This window comes from Falco biarmicus, chromosome 1 (assembly GCF_023638135.1).
Source record: "Falco biarmicus isolate bFalBia1 chromosome 1, bFalBia1.pri, whole genome shotgun sequence".
In the NCBI taxonomy this organism is placed as follows: Eukaryota; Metazoa; Chordata; class Aves; order Falconiformes; family Falconidae; genus Falco; species Falco biarmicus.
The window spans coordinates 82,098,007-82,118,385 of NC_079288.1; the positions used below are offsets into that span (position 1 = coordinate 82,098,007).

General features: G+C 43.6%; 2 long non-coding RNA genes across 4 annotated transcripts in view; both read left to right on the plus strand.

Annotated features, from left to right (window-relative positions):
* Window positions 1-20,379, plus strand: part of LOC130153341 (uncharacterized) — a 54,793-nt gene that overhangs the window by 12,693 nt on the left and 21,721 nt on the right. The gene's annotated exons all lie outside the window — the stretch shown is intronic.
* LOC130153354 (uncharacterized) lies at window positions 7-4,904 on the plus strand. The gene is made up of 2 exons (XR_008823342.1): window positions 7-1,911; window positions 4,061-4,904. It is a non-coding gene; the product is annotated as an uncharacterized LOC130153354 (long non-coding RNA).

The window sequence follows — 20,379 nt, forward strand, 5'->3', positions numbered from 1 at the left end:
GTAAGTACGCAGTGCCAGTACACCTCTTGCATTGCCAATAGTGCCTTGTTCTTACCCTGTACTTTAAACTTATTTTACTGCTCTTGATAGTGGTGTTTCCAGATGTTGGGATCTGGGTTTTTTTAGTGTCTCTGATAGAAGCAAGTCAAGTATGCAGATTGCTGATAAAATAAGATGCCTTTAAGTAGGAAAAAACCCTGTGATGTCTGTTTAACCTCAAGTGCTTTTATGACTGTTAACACCAGAGACCATATCTAGTTGCTATTTTAAGTACAGGTCAGAACTGGTATGCAGGAGCTGTACACAGCAGGGACAGAAGCCTGGGTCCAGAGTGTCTCTTTGTGCTGCCCAAGTGTGTTCCAACTTCTGGGATAAGTCAGGAGAAGGACTTACATCGGCTGCTGTATATCCCATAGCATCATGTAAACAAAACTGCCTTGGCTCCTTCCTGAAGGCTTCAACACGGTGAGCACAGCAAGTATCTCTGCAACAGAGGCACAAGTGCCTGAGGGGTACTGGTAGCACAGGGACACACTGTGCTTCATGTAGCCTGTTTGTGGTCTGAGATGCAGCTACGCTGTAGAAGTGGAGCCAAGGTGGCTGGACCATACAATAACTGCTCAGCCTACAGCACCTTTGTGAGTCAGGGAATTGCTGCTCCCTGAATGAGTCTAAATGACTTTCTGCAGGGTCATCTAGAGATATGAATTCTGTTTTCTCAAGTCATCAGTATCACCAGAACCCCAAGAGCATATGACCTCATTCAGTGCACATAACACTTTAAGCCATGATCTATATTAGGCCCCAAGAGATGGTGTAAGAGTGTTATATTGGCAGGTGCATTGCCACAATCTATTAGGGCTAGGCTGTATTTGCAAGGCTTTATAGAAAACGTGTCTGCTGTGGGTTTTTTGGCCTTTACTGCATTTACCCACCCCATCTGTTATTTTCCTGAAGAAAAAACTCGCATGAATCATCCCATGACCATTTTAGAAAGATTCAGCTGTGGGGCTGATACTCCAGTTTGCAGAGCAGGGGCGGTACTGCAGGGATATATAATTTCAGAGTGGTGTCAGTATTTCATACAGCTGCAGCCCTCTCTGCCCACTGGGATTTATAGGAGTAATGAAATGCTCTAGCATTTCCATGGACTTCCAAGCTGAACCAGAAATGCTAAACACTAAAATCTGTCCTTTGTGTTATTGACATCTATGGTGCAAGTTCCCATCCAGCTAAACTCCAAGCCTAAATTTCAGAGTGGTTAGTTGAATTAAGCAGGCATTGAGAAGCTGAGTGGATGGGAAATGGGAGGTAGAAGCGGTCTGGGGTTTTGTAAATCATCCACAGTGGTCCCCTGTGCATGGGATGGCCCCTTCTGCACCGCGGAGCTGCGCTGTGTCCAGCGAGAGCAGCTCCAGCTGGGTAGCAGGTGTGCAGCAGCAGTGACCTGGTTTGGGAGCGACCTTCTCTAACCTCACCATCATGCCAAGATAAAGATTGCCCGTGTGTTCCTACACACACTTTTGTGCTGAAAGGTCATCTTCTAAGTGGTCTTAGAGAGAACCTGAACTCCTGTGGAAAAAAACATCTTAAGATATCTCGGGAAAAGAGAAACCCACTCCTCAAACACTTTTCTGCATGGATAAATAGTGTAAAACAAAGGTGTTTAAACACCAGGGGTAGTTCAGTTCTGCTTGATTCTTACTTGTGTCATTAACAAGCATTTGGATGCAGGGGGAGGATAATGAAGCATACAGCTGCAGGTCCCAGTACTGCTGAACCAACCAAGAGACAAGATGTCCTGTGGCCCCACAGTCCTGCTTGAAGTGCCATCGTAGAGCTTCAAGGTACTGCGATGTGGATCCTGAGGGGCTGTTAGAAAGTCCTGGCTGCCGTGGTAGAAATGGGAAGGTGAGTCTTCAGAGCCCATGGTGGTGGTTTGTGGCTCCATTTTTGGCAATCAGTTTTGGCTCTTCAGAGCCCTTTTCAAGCTGAAGAGCATTGGGACTTAGACTCCTAAAATCCTGCTACAGAAAGATTCTTGATATTTTTTTCCTATCTAACCCCACTTTGATTTTCACAAACATTGGTGAAAGTTGAATGCCTTACCAGAAGTTAACCGCCCAATTACCCTGCAGATTGAGATCCAAGTCCTAGCTGAAAAGGAATGCATGGTATTACCTGACTTCCTTGATTTACAAGCCTTTGGAAGTGTTAGCTATCACCTAAGCAACACAACTTGAAAACTGCACATGGGAAAGGGCCTCTTATTGTATTAGTCTCAATTTCTGCATAGCTGAGAGAGACACCAGGTGATCTCTAACTGCAGCAAGAAATGAAAGCCACAGGATCACAAAGGCAGCTAAACACTCTTTTCTGTTCACTCTTTGGAAGCGGGACCATCTTTTCAGTGCTGCCATTCATTCTTGCCTATCACATTTCCATCAATAAACTTCCCAGTCAAGTCCTTATCTGCAACTTATAAAGCAATCTATTCTCTGCTTCACCTTTCCTGTGTGAGAAATCTGCAAGCGTGCGTGCACCAAAGCAGCCTGGAAAGAATTTATAGGCTTCCTGCATATTCATGTGGTTACTTACACCCTTAAACAATTTTATTATTCTACCTGTGCTTTTTGTGCTTGCGGAGTTGGGGCTGTGTACACACAGAGTTTGCTGTGCTCACATCAGCCCTTGGCGGAGAGCTTGCTGTAGTCTTTTCCCCATGGGATCATCAGCAGTGCCTGCCCCAGCTCTGGGGGTACAGGGACCTGAAGCTGTGGCTAAGTTGCTGGCACTAGTGTGTACATGCTTCTTGCCGACCCAGTCTGGTGGAAAATGGCTCTGACGACTCATTTCTCATATGGTTAGTTTTTTTTAGCAGCCCCAGGCATCCTGAAAGAGAAAACTGCCTACAAGTAGCCTTTGGAGTTGCAGGAATCTCCCCCTTTCCTCCCTCGGCCCTGGTAGAGGGAGGATGTGTGTCTGGTGGGATAATAGGAGGGGGCAGCTGTGTTGTTGCTGTGCCTGGGTGACCCTCCCTGGCCTTTTCTGCTGGAGCTGCAGTGCCAGAGGGGAGCTGGGGGTCTGCTGCACATGACAAAGGGGACTCTGGGCTGATGGATCAGCCAGCAGGCTTGTTGCAAAAAAAAGGGAGACTTTGGCAAAAGACAATTCTGAGACGTGTGTTTCTCTGGTGGAACAACTGAGCATGTTATTCTAGTGGTATAAATTAAAACTGCACGTTCTGGCTTTAGCTTGTACCGAAGCCAGGCAGAGCATGGGGAGGGAGCTTTGAGTTAAGCACTTGATCAGTCATATTGTAAAACCTCAAAACTAAGCCAGAAGGCGACCTCGGTTCAAGCTCCAGAAGGGAAGCACACATCATCTGTTGGCCTGTTTTTGCTGGACCCGAGGTTTCATTCATGTGCTCTGGCCACATCGGTGCATGACAGCCCCTCCACCAACAGATAATTCAAGCTTGTTTTCCCCAAGGTGCAGCACTGGATGTGCTGAACTGAGATAACAGCCAGCAGTGGGAAGGAAGCACATGGGCTCTGACATGCTGAGTGTGCTTTTTAAATGTTAGGATTGTGTCCCTCTTGGTCCCTGGCACTATACTTTGAGGTGCGATGGAGACCTGGAGTCATAATTTCTGAAAGTCCACATAAATCTGTAGCTTTCACATCTGTAGACTCATCTGTGGCCTCAAGTGCTTGATATGAAGGGGTCTGCAGGTGCATCTGAACACCTCCAGGCAAGGTAAAATAAACTTCGCTTCACTATTGCATAAAGCCACATTTTGGTCTCAGCCTAAACACTTCCTGCAGATCTGGGCACACTGTCTCATTAGCACCAAGCAGAACTGGAAAAGGTCCGAGGGCTGGTAATGGCTATGGGAGAATGAGCTTCAGAGGAGATCCCTCTCTGGGGTTAGGGTTTGCTCAGCTGAGTGTGATGATCTTGTTTTACACAAAACAAAAACTGGTGGCGCAATGAAACAATCTGATTAGAGTAGTTTTTACCCAGAATATAACTGAAGTCACTGACCTTCTTGTCACAGGCTGTTGCAAAAGCAAAGGTGGATTCAGAAAGGGCTTTGACAAATTGTGAGGAGGTGGCAACCGAAGAGACCAAGGGTCCAGACGCAACCTCCTGCCTCAAGCTGTTACTAAACTCCTGGTTTTCCAGAAGCTTGGGGGTTTGGCCAAGAGTTACATCCTCTCCTTCCCCATGCAAGCCACAAGACGCTGGGCTCTGGATGGACCTTTGCTCTGACTAATGTTCAGGCTCCAACACTTGGAGTTTACGTGGCAGCAAGTTCCAGTGACGTAAGTTAAAATTCAAGTGCCAGCACTTGTCAGGGATGTGACATTTGTTTGGATTGTCTTGGTTAGTGTAATTTTTCTTCTGTATATTGAGTTGTACACCCTAGTATTGTTCCTGTAGCAAACCAGTCACACCCTGCTAGCATTTTTGTGGCCCACAGATCTTCTATTTCCTTGATTCTTGCTCATATATGGTCATGAGACTGAGCAGGGACAGCTGGGGTTTGAAAAAGCAAATAGTGATTTTCTGTATGCACAAGAGGATAACTTCAGTGAAGCTTCAATTTCAGAAAGTGCTGACCTTTGAAGCCTTTTGAAGATTAGGTCAGGCTGGACAGCTCTGAACAGAAGGGTCCGAAATCACCAATCAATTGAAAAACTTGCACTGAAGCTACCAGAAATAATTCAACCCTCACATAAAAACTGCAGACAATTATTATCATATTATTTGCACGTTTGCTTTAATTGCTATACAAATGAAAGCTAAGCTCTCTCTCACGGTGTGATAGATTTGGTGTCATTTATTCTGTATAAAAAACCTGATTCATTAAAGTTTCCCGGCATTTGGCAATCAGCAAAGGCCTGATTTTGCCTCTGTGGTGAGTTACTCAGGGCACAGACACAGCGTTTCTCGATGTGCGTAATGATGCTGGTGCATAGTTCATGGGTTTAAGTGTTCCAATTGGAGAGAAGTAAAATAAGAAAACTTATCATGAACTTTACACGATTGTCATTGAAGATGGGCTAAGTGGAGTTTCAGTTCTGCTGTGACCACTGAGATAGCATATTCAGCTGTAGCTGCCTGGGTTGGGCTTCCAGACGGTGCGTGTTGTGCAGAGAGGTGGAAGGTGAGGTGTGTATCAGGGGCTCCAGGGCACGACCCCCTCCGTTTGCCATCTTTCCTTCTTGCTCGCGATGCTGCCACCCACTGCCGTGCTCTGCTGGTAGTGCCAGGACCTGGCCAGCCACATCTATCCTGGGCTCCTTTGTGCCTCTGCCCCCACCTCTGTGGGACAGAGCCTGGCCTGGAGGTGTGGCTGCCTGCGCATCCCAGCAAGCACCCAGCAAATAAATCTCTAAAGCGAGATCTGCCCTGGCTGTGAACCAGAACTAGAGAGCTCAGCTTTCCCAGGGATGGGGAGGAGGAGGCAAAGATTTGCAAGCAAAACCACCCATCGCCTCTGTAGCAGACCCTGTTGAGCAAGGTTGCCTGCTCTTGGGGCAGACGTAACTCTCCCGTTCACACCAGTATTTCTACATCGCCCATACCAGAGCTGCAAGGACAAGGTCAGCAGACAACTTTCTTCCCTAGTGCCACACTACAACAACTTAGAACAGTATACATCCCTTGTGATCTAGAAGTACCCCTAGATACTACATCCGTTGCTGCTCAGGAGCCAGCTAGCTTGGTGTCCTCAGGGTTTCTTCTTGGTGGTCACCGTTGGTGGCACCCACAGGTCTGGAGAAGGTCAGATGGAACCTCTGGCAAACACAAAGATGTGATGTTTCATTCCCGGGCTGTGTTTTGTCACTGCTTGTGCCCTGTCCTGCAGGGCTGTGAATGCTGCCTGCGGGTATTTACACCAGTGAGCACTGCACATATCTACATTAGACACCCAAGATCCAAGCTTGATTTCTCTGTGGAGGGTGGGAAGGACTTGCAGGGCCCTCAAGGTAGTTGGTGTGTGTGTCCCTTGGTGGCAAGGATGATTTTCTTTTCCTGTGTATCCATGTGATGCCTAGAAGAGCAGCATCCCCGCCTCCCGAAGTACAGGGGTAGTAGAAAGTACTCTCACAGTAGAAAGGCTGTTTCTCTCACAGTAGAAAGGCTGGGTTAGACGGCAACACCTCCCAGGGGAGGTGCAGGTGCTGTAGCAATATTCACTCTACATGTTGAAAAGTGCCATTTCCAGCCACGAGCCGGTGCAGCTCCAGCCAGCTGCAATCCTGACAGCCTTTGCAACACTCCGGTGGATTTGCTCTTCACTCGTGCTGTTTGTTTGAAGGAGGAACTCCTTTGTTGCTCTATCAAAGTCTCACTGACATAGCCTGCAGCTATGAACAAATGTTGTGTGACTGCGAGCTGGAGCATTGAAAAGACAGGCAGCATGTTCAATATTGATAAAGAGCAGAACGGGGGCTTGTTGAAATTGTGCACAGGCAACTTTTCCATAATTAAGGGAGCAACAGACGTGATCCCTTGCCTACAAATTAAATGACTAACAAAAGCAGGAGAAGCACATGACGTGCAGCCTGGTACACGCCTGTGAGCAGAAGTGATGGTGAAAGGGACCTGAGATGATTCCCAAGGATGGGATGTATGTGCCTGTCATTCCCTTGCTTCCAGCTGGCAGTGCTGCTGTACAGAAATCTCATGTTACGTTCTCAGCTACTAAACCGTGCGTGCCTTAAGCCCCAACTGGAAGTGGAGCCCCCTCATACGAGGCCCCATACCCTTTCTAGTGCTCTTGTTTATGCTGGAATGGTTCAGCCTGCAAATGGAGCCGGTAGAGTAAGGGGTCAAATCAACCTATATCTGTGGTCCCTATTCACAGGGGCTAATATATGTATGTGATCGCTTCCTTTCTACCTGCAGCTTTATCCTATGTTTGTTCTTGGGAATGTGTGCCTGTGAAGGGTCCAGTGCTGTGCCTTTATACTTTATACTTAACAAAATGAAGACTTCTGCTGGGCAGCAAAAAATGGGACTGAGGCTGTTACTAATTTATGCTGGGAGAGGTAGCATAGATGCTGCTGGAGTTGAGTGTGGGATTTTCTTCCAATAGTTATGAATGCCTGATGCGCCTAGGTTACAACTGCAGCATTAGAGATGTGCCCACCTGCTAACCATCCTCTTTCAGACGCCACTTGCTCTGTATTCCCTTCTTTCTAAGTTTTGTGTGCCTTTCCAAAACAGAAACTTTAAAAAGAGTTTGCGAATCCCTGCAACCATACCAGGCCATTTTAAGTTGTGATCCCACGGTCCAGGCCATACTGATGCATACTTTTCTCACCCTGGAGTCCCTGTGAAGTCATAGGGGTTTTGCTTCAATGTTCTTCTGGTTATCGAGGGTTCAAGCACGCAGATCTGCTGCCAGGACGAGGGCCAGCACAGGCAGCCTGCTATCTGCACAGATCTCATCGAGCACTGTTTAAAATGGGCACAGGCATCCAGGTCTGTGCCAATGTTGTAATTTAGCAGCTGGCATATTTAAATGCTTGCAAGTGGGATCAATCTTTTTTTAATCATTTATGTTTAATTATTGTTTCCAGCTAGTGGTCTTGCGTTTTATTGCTAGCAAGTTTCCAAAGAACATTTTTTAAGCTTGAGCTGAAAAGCCCAATACCACCCAGCAAGAAAGAGCTTATAACACTTCAAGTAGGAGACTTCTCCCATGCTTGGAGCTCCTAGGCAGGTCAAGGGTTAAATTCACTGTATTATTTTGGTTGGAAGATGCCTGGTCTGACTTCTGCTTACAGCTGGGCCATGTAAAGTAGGCTGAGGCTGCTCAAGCCTTGCCCAGTCAAATTTTGGTTATTTCCAAATAAGAAGATTCCACAGCCTTACTTACAGCACCAGTTGGTCCCCGTGCTGTATTGCTGTATAGGGTTATCCCACCCCAGATGCAGGACTTGGTATTTGCTGCATTGAGCTCCACAAGGTTCCTATCAGCCTGTTTCTCCAGCCTGTCCAAGTCCTGAACAGAGCCCTCTCCTCCAACGCGACAACCATTTAATTCAGTTTGGTGGTGGTGTGAAGTTCATGAGGGTGTGCAGAGAACAGGCCAAGCAAGGTCGATGGTAGAATGCAGCATGTGCTGCTTAGTGTAATGGGTCTGGCTTAAAAAACACATAGGGAAGTAAAGACTTGGGTCCTCCAGCACCCTTCCCTGAAAGAAATGGGGTCAAGGAGCTGATGAGCTTTGCTGTGGCAAGAGCCTCAGGGTGGCACTTGTCTCCAGATGTTAAGGCATGCATTGCCTTTCTGTTGTCCTGGAAGAGGAGTGTTCACCAGGGTCACTGTTCAAAGACCCCTGCTATTGCATGTGGCCAAAAGGAAACACCATGGCCTCACAGAACTTTTTTGCATCCCCCCTATTTGCTAAAAAGCATTTAATTTCTCATTCAGTAATTAGCATTTCATTATTATTACTCAGTATAATCACCTTTTCTGAACTCTCTATTTACCTGGGCTGTGGAGAGAACAAACGTTAAAGACCCAGTTGATTTCAGGTGCATGATATAAGCCATTCCCTTCCATTTTATCAGGTAATTCAGGTTGCAAAGGGCCTCAGGAAGTCTCTAGTCCAATCTTCTGCACAAAACAGGGTCAGCTATGAGATCAGACCAGGTTATTGTATGTGCTGTGTTGAAGAATGTGTTTTTAATCACAAACTTATTTGCTCATGGCACAAGCACGCCCAGAGTGCCCTCATGCCTACCCATGCATGCCTACACTACACAGCGGTGCAAAGATGGAGCAGGCTCCATGCGCTCACCGCAATGTCCCCACAGGTTGCACAATGTGGCATTTTGTTTAAGAACGACTGGCTATCAATGTGTTCCATTGCAACATACATTACCCTATCAGCCTCCATCTACTGAGAAATGAAAAACTATGGATGCCAGCCCCTCCTTCACTATTCAAAGCGTGAAGGAAGATGATGCTGGTAATTGGGTGTTTGCTGTCTAAAGGAGGAAGTTTGTAACCCATTGCTATCGCTGGCATGATGCCTCTGTAAACCTCTAAGCCACAATTTATCTCAGCCATTTAATATCTGTGTGGAGGGACAGAATGGCATAGTCAGAACGAGCCATCATGATCTGCCTGTTTGGGAATACATAGCTTTTTATAATCTTCTATGGACTTTTTTTTTTTTTTTTACTTTAAACGAAAATTAATGGCTAGATTCTGCAGAGAAATAATGCCTGATGTGAAGCACCGTTTGAAGGACAGTGCTACATGAAAGCTGAAATTGTCTTTCTCTTTCAGCATGGTATCTGTTTTCTTTTAATCACAGGAATGAAGGACTAGAGTTTCAGTCTTAACTGTTAATTTCCTGTCTATTGTCCATTCAGACAAGCTCCTGCTGTATCTCTTATAATAAATACCTTTAGAGACGGGGCTGAAACCTGGGCCTGCCCTCTGCCCCTCTCCAAGGGCACCTAATTCACCCAGTCTGGGTCACCCTTTCCAGGTGATGCCAGGGCTAAAGCCGCTTGCTGAGCGCTGAGAGGATGGGGGCTGAAGCATGGAGGAAGAGGCAATAGAGAATAAAGATGGCTGGTAGAGCTGTGCAGAAATTCAGGTGCAAGAAAGATGCCCAGATGCCTTTAGCAAATGGGCCAGGGGAGAGGACATGACCGAGCAGCTTGTGACAGTGCCAGCCAACGCAGGGGCAGTGAGGAGCCCCGGGCACAGTCACTGCAAGAAGGATCTTGGCACATCTCCCAAGCAGGCTGCCTTCGAGAAGGAATTGCCTGAGATGGTTTGAAAGAAAGGTATTTATAGTAGCCAAAGTGCCCTGGGCTAGCCCAGCATTCTGCCCTTGTCCCACATTAATGGCAGTGGTTAATGGTAGAGCAGGACAGAAATATTTAGGGAAAATTGTTAAAAATAGTAATAAAAAAATAAAAAAAAATAAGGTTGACAACTATTTTTTATCTCTCATCAGAAGTTTTGCTGCCTTGTGGTTAGTAGTTATTTTAGAAAACTTTACCTTAAAAAAGCACTGATTTTGATCTGACACACCTACATTATTTCATATCAGTCACAAGGAGCTATTGAGGGCATAGTATTTTTTTAAGATGAGCTAAATATAAGTACAAAGCTTAATGTGATTTTTTTTTCCCTTTTTTTTTTTTTAAGCTTACAATTCAGGAAAAAAGAACAGTGATCTTACAGGATTCCAAAACTGTGATTCTGAAGCTCTTGAATTATTCATATGCTCTTATTCAATGCACTGTGATTATTTCTGATGCTTCAAACTCCTGGATAGCTTTTGATGCCTGTATTATTTCTATGTAAATTCCAACCATTAGTTGGTTTTATCAACAAGGTTCAGATTGAATCATGCCTCCCCTGTAAATTAATGCAGGCTTGACAAATGGAAGAGAAGCTTTAAACTATCAAACCACAGACTGTTAGACATGGGTTTAGAACAAAAACATATATATGTTATTTCAAGCTTCAGAAGGTGGTATCTGAAAATATTACCACGTATAGGGACATTTAGCAGATTGGTACACATGGAAGAGTGAGCTAAACTGCAGGCTTGAAAGGCTTTTAAGATGTGTAGATAGACTCCTAGCTCTGCCACGGACTCAGTACTTCACTGTTTCCAGGCTGGAGACCAGAAAATGTTAGGCTGGCTATTGACTTATTGTCACTATATCTAATTAAACCACAAAAATTGTTTTCAAACAAAGTTAAAGATCAAATTTAAACTCATAAAAGCAGGAAAATCAGGATAGGGTTGAAATTGTCTCTCTAATTCACCCCAGCATGCCTTTGGGCTGTCTTTTGCAGAAATGGCATGTGTCATTGATTAGAGCCTACCCAGCTGGGGGGGCCCGCTGGGAATGGTGTGGCACTCTCAACACTCAGTTCTCATGCCCTTCTGCATGAGACTTTGCCTTTAATACAATTTTATTTCATTATTGTAGCATTAATTTATTTCAGACTACTACTAATATATATATATTTTAATTACCCTTGCTTTTCTCAGCCAACGAGGGGAAAAGATATGATCAGCTTTAATGGCTGAGAAGTTTTCTGAGCAGAGCACAGTCAATGCGGTGACCGATTCAAGCCTGCAGGCACACAAAGTTGTACCTGCAAATCTGGTCAATCGATTTGTTCCCCTAAAGCAGTGATGAAACTGGTTTAATTGCTAATGAAAACTTACATCTGGTCTGGACCAGTAAACTGTGGGAGACACTGATACGGAAAGCAAAGGAAACCTAATTTCCCTTGGTATTGACCACTACAATGTGTCACAAATAAGTGGTAGAAAATATTAAACAGAAGCTGTAGCAGCAGAGCCCATTGTGGACTGCCAGTAAGAGCAGTTTTGACCTCTTGTGAAAATAGAGGATGGAATATGGCCACCTCTAAAGCAGAGATGTTTGGATCTATCTTTACTGAAGAGAGAAGTTACACCTACCAGGTGGCAGAACCAGAGGCATCTGTAAACCTGTTCTCCCCTTAAACCATATCTTCCTTTTCCCTTACCCTCCCCCTGTCTACCTATCTTTTAATCAGATATTTAAAACTCCTCATTAATTTTTCAGCATGCTCCTTCCCCAGCTGGAATGAGAGCTGCTGTGAGGAGCAAGTGGTAACAAGAAGGAAATTTTGCTTGAGCAGCGATCCCTCAGCCCTGCCAAGGCTGTGCACTGATCCTGCAGGCTGGGCTGGATGTTGGTACTGTAAACAGGTGGTTATTTGACAGGATCTCTGCAACAGATGCCTACAAGACCTAATCCCCTTGCATTACACAGGACTGTGATGTTGACAAGCACATTAAGAAAAGGGCGTGGGATAGGGAAAGTTGCTTCCAAGTAGTTTCTGCTTACGCTGTTTTTCAGGGATATAACAGAGTCCCACCAGCAAGAAGATGGGGCTTGAGCTATCTCAGGTTAATTAGGATTTATACCCAAGTCTCAAATGAGCAATTTGTCCAAAGATGGCTGAGTCAAGGTAATCGCCATCTCCCCTGCCTGGACTTTGCTCAAGAGCAGACCATTTAGTGTGTAGGTGCTGGGACAGAGATGGTCACATTGCTGGGAAGGAGGAAGAGGGGTTTAACTCATTTCTTCCCATGACATTTTCCTGTGGTCAGTGAAGGCAGCTCGCCCTGGGAGGGCTCAGGATTGTTGTCTTCTCAACATCTGCTGTTTCTTACCATCCCTTTCCTGGGAAACGTACATAGGCGCACCGATGCTGCTGGACCACACAGCAGGCAGGGGCTATAGATGCAAAATATCAGCTTACATTTGCCTGCTGTGGGCTGCCAGGACTCTTCTCAACCCCATGCACTTTTTTTTCTACTTGCTGCTGCTTGGAAATGGAATCCTGCATTTCTTCAGTCCAGTGGGGAAAAATTCTTGGCTGCAAAGCTGAGTCTCGCAATCTGGTCTGCAGGCCAGCAAGCCCTGGCCAGCTTCCAGGTTCAGGATCTTTCAGATGTGGGGATTTTCCATTGAGGGTATTCTGCTTCCTCTTCAAATGTTGAGAAAGATGCATTATGAGAATGGCTCTTGCTGATAATCACCCCAAAAGGAGAGACAAAAAAGTATGTGCTTTCCTACAGAGCCTGCTCCCAAGACCTGCAGAAGGCTGGGGACTGAGATCAGCGCCTGGACTCCTGCCCAGAAATAACTGGCCATTGGTGTGCCTACAGTGTTTTGGGGCTCATCTGTCCAGCCAAAAGGGCAGCTGTTGCCTCTGTTTCCACAGGCCAGAGAGTAAAATGTCTGACTGCACTAAAAAGCCAAAAGAGAGATTCTCTCTTAATGTGTTTTTAGGCATATTGAAGAGAAAGGCTAATGCTATTACTTTCTTCCCAACTTAATTATGTTTATTATTTTATAGGCATTCAGAACACCCCTATTTTCCCCTCTTTCTCAATTGTCATAAGCCTTATGGTATGAGGGGAAGGCCTGAAGTAGGCATCTATCTCCCAGTGTTGGGGGCACCCAAAGAAACATCTCCACCTATGTGCAATGCATTGCTGGAAAACGCTGCATGCTGCAGTCAGCTCTGCTGACACCACCTTCATGGGCATCAGCTGCTGCACTCTATGGCCAGTCCTTGACAGCCTCCAAAAGGTATGTCCCTTCCCCACCAGCCAAAAGGAGCTCTTGGTTCTCTCCTGGCAGCATCAGGAGCTGAGATAGCTACATGCAAGTGGATGGGAGTTGCAATTTGAGTTAAGATGGACAACAAATACTGCAAATACACCCATATCAATTAGTTGTCAACAGCTCACCTCTCACAGTGTCTGTTGTGGGTTGCAGGTTCACTCACTTGCCTCAGCTACATTGGGCACCAGTTGCTGTAGTCAGAGTCCAACTCAGTCAGCCTCACAGGGGGCACCAATTGTTGCAGTAGGCTGCAACAAGGCTTTTACCATTGGTCAGATTCTACTGTCCATGCTGTTCTGTCTTCCTCCAGAGATCAGACCACACTGTTTCTTCTCCATCCAACACCCACCTGCTCCCCTCCTCAGGGCTATTTAACTACTTAGCAGGAATGAGCTACAGCTGCACACCATCAATGCCAACCAACCCACTCCCTTCATTCCTCCACAGATGGGACCAGTCCCACAGGCAAAGGGGGATATGCAGGATAGCCAGAGGGTTGTTATACACCTGGGCTTTTTCTTTTTAGAGATGGAACCTCAACAAAGAAGTGCTTAGCTGACAGGCAGATCACAGGTCCCACTCCCTTGCAAAGATGATGAACCTCTATTGCTTTCCATCCATGGAAAATTGGCAGCAGGTCCAGGAAGGGAAGCTGGTATGGACTAAGTAGTGCAGAAGCAAGGGCTGGTGTAATGCTGATTCCTGTAATGAGAGGTCTTGCTGGGTTATTTTAAGTGCAGGGGGATGCTGTTCCAAAATCACAGTTGTTAAAATATCTACTTCTGGGTGGTGGATAAATGCCTGCGAGTCAAAGGCTGATTTGGACTAATTTCATGTTTTCTGAAATTATTCCGTTTGGGGTTAAATGGCCCGGCAGGGGAAACTGTCTTTAAGCAAGTGCTTAAAATCTTACATGCATATTTGTGAATGGCTCCTCAAAAGAGATCGAGATGAGCTCCCTCTCTGTGTTGGGGCACAGAGAAGTGCTTTGTTGCATAAATGAATCTTAAGAAGCTCAAGGTTAAAAACTTATGCTTTGTCCACAGAAGAAATTGAAAGCTGCTGATACAAACAGGCAGTGAGAGTGTATTGAAATACGGTGCCACTGCTCAAGGAAAAGCATCATGCTCGTGCTTCCGGCATTGGTTGCACCATCAGGATTATTACTTTGATTTTTGAGGGTAATCAGAAGAACAGAACTTTATGATTGAGAGAGCATGGCTCACTGAATCAAGGATCAGAAAATTTCTCATTATTTTGGGTGGAAACAATCTCCAAGGCCCTCCAAAGCTTTGACACTACCTGAGCACATACTGATAGATTCCTCATTTTTTCCTACTTGGCAACGGACATGCTACATTTTGTTCCTCTGTATATTCAACCTTACTATCATTAAATAATGGGGGACTATTATTCATACTGGATGATTTCTAAATTGTTGTTTGTTCAGGTTTTTTTAAATTGCTTCGGGATTTCTGTATCAGAAGGGGAAGGTGGGAGACATCATGATAAAAGCAGTGGGTTTCAAGAAAACGGACATAGACAGACTCATGTTTGGTAAATAAGACCTCCTAAGAGGTAAAGCTAATGGAAGATTAAGTTGTCAGTTCTTCAGAGTAAGCTAAGGACTGAATTCAGACTGTCCAAATGCAAGCATAGGAAATTCAGTAGGTGCCAAGCTGGGTAGATGATGAAGAGTTTTTCTTTAACACCAGACAAAAAAACACAGCAAAAAAGAAGAGGTCAGATTTCTAAGAATAAATCTGAAAGAACAGCACAAGCATTCAGGGATAAAACCAGAAAGGCCAAAGCACAAAATGAGATCTCAAAGATAACCAGAAATAATTCTGTAAGAAACATTAATAGAATGAGGAAGATCAAAGAGAAGATCAGTCTGCTGCTCGATGGAGAATGAAAGCTGTCTGCAGATAATTACAATAATCTTGAAGAATACTGGAGAAGGAGAGAAAATATTTTTTTTCCCAGAATAGTTTGGGAATTATAGTCCAGTCAGATTAACAACAAGTCTAAAGGAAAATAATTTGAAGATGAATAGCAGTCAACATAGGCTGGTCAAAAATAGGTTGTGTTAAACCATTTTAATTTCCTTTACTGCAAAACAACCTTTGCAGATGGGACTGGGGAGGAACAAAGGTCACATAGCTTAATTTAAAAACATGTAAAGTTTGCTTGGTAACTTTGCAACAGTAATGAAACTGAGAATGACTGCAAGCATGTTGGAGGAAGGGGTACTATTTGTGTGATAAATCAATGAAGTGTCTGAAAACACAGGGCTTTAAATTCAGCAGGGGACAAATGCAAAGTACTCTTAGCCAGGCACACTTTGCTAAGCAAAGAGGCTGGGAAACAACTGTCTGGCAAGCAGTTCTCCAGAAAAGTATCTTTCGTTATAGCAGGTAGAAAATTAGCTACAAGGGGACAGTGGCATGCTGCTGTGAGAGATGAACATCCCACTATCAGGTTCAGACACAAGTGCGCTCTGCTCTGCTCAGCGTGGGAACGCTGTGGCCAGTTTTGATCAATGAATTTTTAATTCATTCGACAGGGTGGATTGGATGGACAGATTGGAATGGATGGACAGGACAGAGTTCGATGTCCTCTTCTGGAAAAGGTTGTGGGTTTTTTACCTTATTTTTTTTTATATATATTTTTTTTAAGCTCTGATCTGTGAGTAAAAATTGAAAGACCTGGAGTCACGTGGTGGCACCAAAATAACCAAAAGGCTGAAGCAAGGCCTGATGGGTGCCTTCAGGTATATAAAAGGCCATTTCAAAGAGGACAAGAAGGTTATCTGTGCTCATGATGGTTAGGACAAACAATGACACTCGTAAATTAACATAAGGGAAATTTAAATTGAGCCTTAGGAAAACCTCTCTAAGGAAAAGGGTAATAAAGCACTGGAATAGGTTGCTTGGAAGGGTTGTGAAGTTCCTATGATTGTAGGGTCTTCAGGAACAGATTGAACAAACATCTGTCACGAATGACATATGCCAATACTGCCTTCAAGTAAAGGCATCTTTGATTCCTTCCAGGGCTATTTTTTGATGACTCTGCACAAATCTAAAGATGTAAGTGACTTACTGGGAGAAATTCTTGTGGCTGTGTCATTACCTCCTTCCTGAGAGGGTACCGCTTTGCATAATTTGGTTCGTTTATTGCTATTCACTTATGTGTAATTAAGCACTTGAGGTGAGCAGGGAGAGGGCAGTTGTCAGACACCATTATGGGAGGGCTTAGCTCCGACAGATCAAAGATACTACCATTTGGATGGTACACATTTCGTTAAGGCAACATGCTGCTGTTTTTCACTCTAACTCTTACTTGCTATTTCCTTCTCTAAATATGTTGTCTTTATCTGAGAGAGCCTGGGGAGCTGTAAATATCTGAAGAAATTCTCCATATGCTGGTGATTTTCAGGGAACTCTGCCATACATAATTTCTGATAGGAATGTTTGAATAGAGAATTAATGTACTTTGGGTCCTTGATTATTCTGTCTTGCAGCAAGAAGAGCATTGGCATCAGGCTGAAAGTTAAACAAGGCACTACTTTTCCTTTTCTCTCTGATCTTCACATTCACAATAGGACTGTTGGAGTCAGAAAGCAATCAGATGGGATGTACAGTGATCACAAAAAATCAGTATTGTGTGGCTGAAGTAATCTTTTTATTCCAGGAGCTTCTAATGAGTAATGAGACCATGTTTCATATCACTCCGGTTAACATGGCAACATGAGCATGCATCGGTCTACAAGCAGAGAAGCTTTAGTAACACATGAGTAAATTACCTCATGCATTTCTCTCTGTAAAACAGCAGACTTTCTCAGGGGAGATAAAAGGATGAAGCAAGAGCCCTGAGAATTGCTTACAAGTGCCATAAAGAGAGGAGAAGGATGAATGAATCAAAATCATGACACTTGAAAAGATGTAGATTCATGGATTTTCAGTCCAAAACCACATATCAACAAATTATTAAAAATTACAATCCTGGTCACTGACCCTCACCCCATCAATCCTTTCTCCCTAACTTCTGTTTGATTTCTGACCAATATCTGTCTTCACTAGGGTGCTGGAGGAGACAGAGTTTACCACCCCTGGAAAACTTGTTCCAGCTGTTTGAAGACACATGTTTATAATGAGGATAGTTATTTTGATTTGCCTTGTCTTTGGCTTCTGAGGAGTGAATCTTTCTATGTTGCAGTGAAAAGCTGCTCTAGTTCTAGCCCTATAGGTGTTTAGAAGTTGTACCTCTGCTGAAGCAATGTAGGGTACTATAGCAAATTGCAGGCCAAATTTTGTGTACTTTCCTCTGGGAAAAAGCTTAAATGAAGACAATGGGACATCACCTGAGAATACAGCTTGACAAGTGGTGGCCTTGCATGATACAACAGTCTGTTTACAGGCACAGTACCTTCCTGCATCGTAGTGTTTAATTGGTGTAAGAACTTGATGCAGGAGTTGGGAAGCTCAAGATAGTAGGTTTGTACCATGTTCTGGTCCTCCAAAGAATGAAAATTCCAGCATTTATAAGTGTTTTAACATTGCTATTCTGATTTATCTTTAATATATACATATATATTTTTTAATAGCAAATGGCTACAAAAGGGCTCAGTTAAATTCTGTATTCACCTTTTTCTTATGTGGAGCTCCACAGTCTCTTAAGTAGGGATATACTGTCATGTCTCAGTCTGTCAGACTTGATTTAGGTCTGAACACTCAGGCCGGCAGCTGAAATACAACCACATGTAAATGAACCATAGGTATTAGCCACATTTGAAGTTTAAACACATGAAGCAAAGTTTATTCAAAGTCATGGATGTCAGTTTTTGCCATCATTTGGCAAGTATGTGGCCAACTCTACTCAGCAAGTATTACAGCACCTTTAAAAACAAACCAGCCCATGAACTGTTATCAAAGGCAGTATAGATTTTGTAAGAAGTACACTAAAATATATCAGTGACCTCTTAGCTATGTTAGAAAATATTTAGATAAAATTTTAGAGGAGCTGCCTTATTTGGCTGTTCATTAAACATACAAATCCGTGTGATCTGTCTTTGCCCATCTGGAGACTACAATGTTAATGAGTTAACTGCCTGAACATAGTCTCTGTAGAGTCACTCAGATAATTTGAAGCAGTGTCATTTCAAACTAAGGATAAATACAGCTTTGTATGAAATGAGTTCTTGTTCCAGCAATAATTGCTTGTGCACTGTATAAGATGGTCTTGAATCACTCCATCAGATTTATTCTCAGAACAGTAAGTGATATGGGTTTCCATAAAGGGGCAGTGCATCTACTAGTAGAGTCACTAATTTTGTGGTGGTGTTGGCACATGGAATCAATTTACTTTAGCAGTCAGAGACTCTTTTATGGCAGAGAAAGCAGTTAGTCGAAAAAGAAAATGTACACAATTTATATTGCATTTCCATGTTTAGGATACCAGAAAAGCCAGCACAGGTTTAGGATACCATTTCCCAGCACAGGTAAGGTAATCTGTGCTTATTTTTATATCATTGTAAATGACAACACTTCAAAAGAAATAATTTCTTCCTGTTGAAATGAACTGTTTGTTACTGTGGCACCTATACATGCTCATAACTGGCCTGTTTTTATAAGTCTCAAGATTCAAATATGCAAATCCAGATTCACCAAAAGGATTAATCTGACCAGAATTAAAGATCTTGCACCCCTGATGCTGTGTGTCTTGACCTCATTGTCAAAGAGAAATGAGAGGTACTTTAGGGCATGAAATAGCTGATCTGTTTGTGGGTGAACAGTGAAAATATTAATATTTAACATTTTAAATAATGTATTAAGGAAACAATAATTTTATAATAGCAATATTAAGAAAACCTATGAGTTAAGAAAGAAAACTGGTCATCAGTTGGCATTTAAATCTGGCCAGGTGATTTGGGTTACTCCAGTTAATGCATAATGAAGAACTCCTGTGCTTCACAATTCTTGCATGGAGGAATTGTATGCAAAGGGAGGTTTGATACAGTGGGATTTGGCAGGTCAGACAAAAGTAAGTTCTTCTTACAAGAGAGGGAAAAACGGGAAGATCATCCTTGGTGGAAGGGATCTTTGCTTTATAGTAAAAATAAATATTTTCTTTGTAATAAAGAAAAAAATCAAATCTATTCTGGGGAGGAGATCTGGCCACAAAACTTCCAAGGTAAGATCAGATACAGTACAGTTTTTCAGTCTAATCAGTGTTGTTTCAGCTAGGTGAACCTCTGTTCTGATAAAATCCTGGGCATCTAGGGAGCAAGAAGATTTGTCCTTCATATTGCTTCTTCATCTCTGTTAATTATTAATAATTACAAAAATGAAAGAAGAAAATCTCTTGACTACAAGAATTATGGCTAGAAGAATCTGTTCTTCAAGGTAAACATCTTAAAATACCACGAGACAAAATTCAGATGGTGACTAATGCTTTGCTTGGTTGGAATCTCTCCAGAAGTCTTGAAATCAAAGCTCGTTGCCAGTCAGTGTGGGTTATGGCAAAACACGAGTAATAAGTGAACAAGACAACCAACGCATTTAATGTGACAGCACCACTTGGGGCATTTACATCTGTCTTAAGAAAGTTCAGTCAAGATTGGATCAAGCATTTAAATCACAGGCAAACCTGCAAAACATTTCCATAACCAGCTAGAATAACCCTTTTGTCTCCAGCTAAAAAACGCCTTTTATTGAGCCCAGAGTGAATTAAGCAAAACCACTTTCCATCAGAAGTAACCATGACGCAAATGGTTTTATCTGCATGTAACCAAGGCAAGAAAACATTAACCAGCTGGTCCCCATTCTGAGGCATCTGTAACCATCTGGAGGGAGCCCCAGACTGCAGTGCAGCAGCTCAGTGTGGGACCAAGCATCACTCAGTTTGTGCCTGCCAGAATCAACACTCAGTGACTGGAACATGTTCAGAACCTCCTTTTAACAATTCTCCAAATAGTCTTTACCAGGCATTAATGTAGCCTTGTTTCCATAAGCCAAATGGGAGTTGTATGGTTCTGGCTGGTAAAGGCTGGTGTTGGGTGGTCCTGTGATGTTGGTGGTCTTGGCACATGGATTTCAGTTCTGGGAAGCAGTGATCTTGGGATCCATTCTGCTTGATGGCTCTTCTTGTTGAGGTTGGGTGATTACTGATGTGGTGAGTTAAGAAA